At 51.9% G+C, this 3,818-nt stretch overlaps 1 pseudogene; it reads left to right on the top strand.

Annotated features, from left to right (window-relative positions):
• Positions 1-264: 264 nt before the first annotated feature.
• LOC114226925 (U6 spliceosomal RNA) lies at positions 265-358 on the top strand (annotated as a pseudogene).
• Positions 359-3,818: the final 3,460 nt, after the last annotated feature.

Raw genomic sequence — 3,818 nt, 5'->3', positions numbered from 1 at the left:
ACCCACTTCAACTACCCCTCTTCTCGGTACCCATGCAACCCTAAACCCCAGAACCCCTTATATATAACTTAGGCCATTTTTCTTTCCTTACCTGCTTTGTGAATATTACATATTAAAAAACACATCAAAAACGTCCCCAAGCCCAGACAATGTCGCTCAGTGGTTAAGTGTCAGCCCATGAACAAGGTCACAATTCCATTCCTCGTCAGAGCACAAGCGGGGCGGTGGGCTCGATCCCCTGTAGGGGGCGTGCAAGAGGCAGCTGATCAATGATTCTCTCTCATCACTGACACAGAGCAGATTAGCATGGGCCCTGTGCAAGGGTGACACGCAAATCTGTGAAGTGTTCTGTATATTAGAATTAACGTCATTGAAATGCCCATACTACCCAAAGCAATCTACAGATTCAACTCAGCCACTATTAAATATCAACGGCATATTTCACAGACCTAGAGCAAATCTTACAAACACTTATATGGGACCAAAAGGACCTCGAATAGCTACAGCAATCCTGAGAAAGAAGAAAGTTGGAGGGATCACAATACCAGATATCAAACTATACAACAAAACCATTATAATCAAAACAGCCTGGTCGAGCACAAGAACAGGCAGGTAGATCAATGGGACAGAACAGGGACCCCAGAAACCGACCCACGCCAATAGGGTCAATTACTATGTGACACAGGAGGCAAGAGCATACAATGGAGTCAATACAGTCTCTTTAATGAATGACGCTGGGAAAACTGGACAGGTACATGCAAAAAAATGCAACTACACCACCAACTACACCATGCCCGGGTTGCTGGCTCGGTCCCTGGTGGGGGGGGTGCAGGAGGCTGCCGATCAATGGTTCTCTCTCATCAGTGATGTTTCTCTCTCTCTCTCCCTCTCCCTTCCTCTCTGAAATCAATAAAAATACATTTTAAAAAAATTCAGCCCTAGCTGGTTTGGCTCAGTGGATAGAGCGTCAGCCTATGGACAGAAGGGTCCACCACCAGAACCCACCAACCTCGGCTGCTTTCCTCCCATCTGGGGAAACCACTCCCTTGCACCCCCTCCAAGGAAGTGGGGCCCTACCTGCAGCTTGTTCTACTTCATGGCGTCCTCCAGGGCGGCCAGGAAGTCTCGGTTCTCCTCCTCCAGGCGGGCCACCTGGCCTGCAGGGCCAGCAGTGCCCCCTCATCATCCTGAGGGGCAGGGAGCCGGGCTCCAGGACCAGGGGCTGGCAGGACAAGCCTGTCTGTCCCTGGGATCCAGGGTGCTCCATCTACCCCACCAGGGTTCCCCCCGCCCAGTGCTACTCTGTTCCCTCAGGGTTCCCCCAGCCCAGGGCTACTCTGCTCCCTCGGGGTTCCCCCAGGGCTACTCTGCTCCCTCGGGGTTCCCCCAGCCCAGGGCTACTCTGCTCCCTCGGGGTTCCCCCAGCCCAGGGCTACTCTGCTCCCTCGGGGTTCCCCCAGGGCTACTCTGCTCCCTCGGGGTTCCCCCAGCCCAGGGCTACTCTGCTCCCTCGGGGTTCCCCCAGCCCAGGGCTACTCTGCTCCCTCGGGGTTCCCCCAGCCCAGGGCTACTCTGCTCCCTCGGGGTTCCCCCAGGGCTACTCTGCTCCCTCGGGGTTCCCCCAGCCCAGGGCTACTCTGCTCCAAGCCCTGCCTGCATCCCCTTGCAAGCCATTTGGGCCACCTCTTGTAATAATCAATCCTTTTTAATGAACGATAAGAACATCGCCACTATTATTACAACTTCCTGAGCATTCCCCAGCCTGCTGGGCCCTTGTTACACCCTCAGCCCTTACATCTCCCCTAGGAGGTAATGCCAATGTCACCCCTACTTTACAGATGGGAGCCCGAGGCCCAGGGGGAGGCCTTATGGAACGTGGCCACGGTCCCCAGCAGACACGCTCTCCTTGAGGCACTAGCTGGGAGCCCACCAGGTCCCCGGAGTGGAACTTGGAGAAGAGCGGCGGGGCAGGGCAGGCAGCTCCTGACCTTGGAGGGATGGAGTGGAGGGAGGTCAAAGTTCAGAGCATCCTCTGTGCCCTGGCCTGGGGCCCAAATGCTAGGAGGGCCACAATGCAGTCCTACACGGCAGCACATCCCGGCTCTCGTCACTGCAAATAAGGCCCAACTCGCCACTTGCCCCAAGGGCTTGTGTTCCAGCGCACCTTCCCCTGCCCCACCTCCTACCACACATACACACGCACATGCACACACACACACACGTGCGCACACACACACATGTATGCTGAGATTTCCAGTCTCTGCTTTGTCACATCACACTCCCTACCCCACCTTCTTCAAAAGAGTCAACAGATTTTGCCTGGCCGGTGTGGGTCAGTGGTTGAGCATCAACCTATGAACCAGGAGGTCACGGTTCAAATCCCAGTCAGGGCACATGCCCAGGTTGCAGGCTTGATCCCTGGTGGGGGTCATGCAGAAGCAGCCGATCAATGATCTCTCTCATCATTGATGTTTCTAACTCTCTCCCTCTCCCTTCATCTCTGATATATATATATATATATATTCAACAGATTCATTCCAAGACCCCACCCCCATCCCGAGGATAGTACCAAACACTCTCTCTATATAGATATATTTTCCCCTATACGTAAATACCTATGATAAATTTTATTTTATAAATTAAGCACAGTAAGAGATTAGCAACAACACCTAACAATGAAATAAGAATTATAGCCCTACCTGGTTTGGCTCAGTGGATAGAGCGTCGGCCTGCAGACTGAAGGGCAGATTCCGATTAAGGGCACATGCCCGGATTGTGAGCTCAATCCCCATTTCAGAACATACAGGAGGCAGCCGATCAATGATTCTCTCTCATCATTGCTGTTTCTCTCTCTCCCTCTCCCTTCCTCTCTGACATCAATAAAAATATATTTTAAAAAAGAAATAAACAATTATAACAATAAAAGTTGTGTGAATGTAGCCACTCGTTCGTTTCAGGGGGCCCTGGCTGAAGTCCTCGCACACGTTCAATGCTCTATGGCCCAACACGTTGCCGCCAGTGGGACAGTCAGTGGGAACGTGTTTTCTGTCCATGTCTCCCACATTCAACGCCTTCTCCATCATAACCAGCTCAACACACACAAGGGCCATAACTTTTGCAGTTTGAGGCGAAACAGCAAATTTCTTTTTCCTTCACAATTGGATCTTACTGCAGATCTGTCCTGATTAAGTAGATAATCCCTCTGTTCACTTAACGGAAGCACTTCCCTCTGGCTTCTCTCTGGCAGAACCGAACGGCCAGCATCGCGGCTGCTCTTGCACCTCGGGCCTTTGTTCAGTAAAGCAGGGAGACCCGAACGCAGCCTGATACTGGCTATGCGGGAGCGCCTGCCACGTGCGGGCCATTTGCCCCTTTACTGCGCTTCACAGGTGTTGCTTGCTTTTAAATTTTAATTTCAATTTTTTGTTGTTAATCCTCACCCCAATATATTTTTCCTTTGATTTTTAGAAAAGGTGAAAGGGAGGGGGAAAGACAGAGAGAAATATCGATGTGAGAGAAACACATCGATTGGTTGCCTTCTGAACTCTCCCGACCAGGGTCCGGGCCGGGGAGGAGCCTGAAACCAAGGTACATGCCCTTGATGGGAATCAAACCTGGGACCCTTCAGTCTTCAGGCCGACGCTCTATCCACTGAGCAAACCGGTCAGGGCTGGTGTTGCATTTCTTACAAACTCATTCCTTTCCAGGGCAGGAGGAAGCAAGACATCACGAGATTCGAACGCACTACTCGGCACACATTAAAACTTATGAATTATTGATCTTCAGATCCCGAGCCTCTCCCAGACACCAGCCAGCAA

This window comes from Eptesicus fuscus, chromosome 22 (genome assembly GCF_027574615.1).
Source record: "Eptesicus fuscus isolate TK198812 chromosome 22, DD_ASM_mEF_20220401, whole genome shotgun sequence".
In the NCBI taxonomy this organism is placed as follows: Eukaryota; Metazoa; Chordata; class Mammalia; order Chiroptera; family Vespertilionidae; genus Eptesicus; species Eptesicus fuscus.
Note: the sequence above shows the minus strand (reverse complement) of the source record. Positions and strands in the feature narration are given on the sequence as shown.